Source organism: Penaeus monodon, chromosome 25 (assembly GCF_015228065.2).
Source record: "Penaeus monodon isolate SGIC_2016 chromosome 25, NSTDA_Pmon_1, whole genome shotgun sequence".
Classification (NCBI taxonomy): domain Eukaryota; kingdom Metazoa; phylum Arthropoda; class Malacostraca; order Decapoda; family Penaeidae; genus Penaeus; species Penaeus monodon.
This window is the reverse complement of record NC_051410.1, coordinates 22,333,989-22,334,475: the sequence shown is the minus strand read 5'-3', so window position 1 is coordinate 22,334,475 and position 487 is coordinate 22,333,989.

Here is a 487-nt window from a genome sequence, read left to right as displayed (position 1 = left end):
TTCTGTTTCTTCCTTTTTTGTGATCATATAGAAAGTTTGGAGCAGGAGCGGTGTAGGGTCTAAAGTAATTAATGTAAACCCGTAAATCTGCTGGCAAAGCGGAGAGGTGTTGATGCCGAGCGCGGCTCCGGCACCTGTATTATGGCGAAGCACGATTCCCGGCGCATTTGTTATTCAGAGTGAAGCCGGTTTTTCGTGCGTATTCTGCCAAGGATAACGCAATTATCATTTAGCCTATATTGATGTTGTTTTCCTTCTAGCTGTATCTAGTCTCCTTACTTTAGTAATCCTAACATCTTTACCAATAGCAACGGTAATTCATATATTCGATATTGCTGTCAGTGACGTTGTTCTTGTTGCCACTCTTTAAATCACCTGTATATGTTTCTAACACACACATAAGCACATAACCGCAACGTAACTACCTAGATCCCCGCATGCAGACGCACAATCTCAGTTATTTGTTTTAAACTCTGCCGTGACGAAC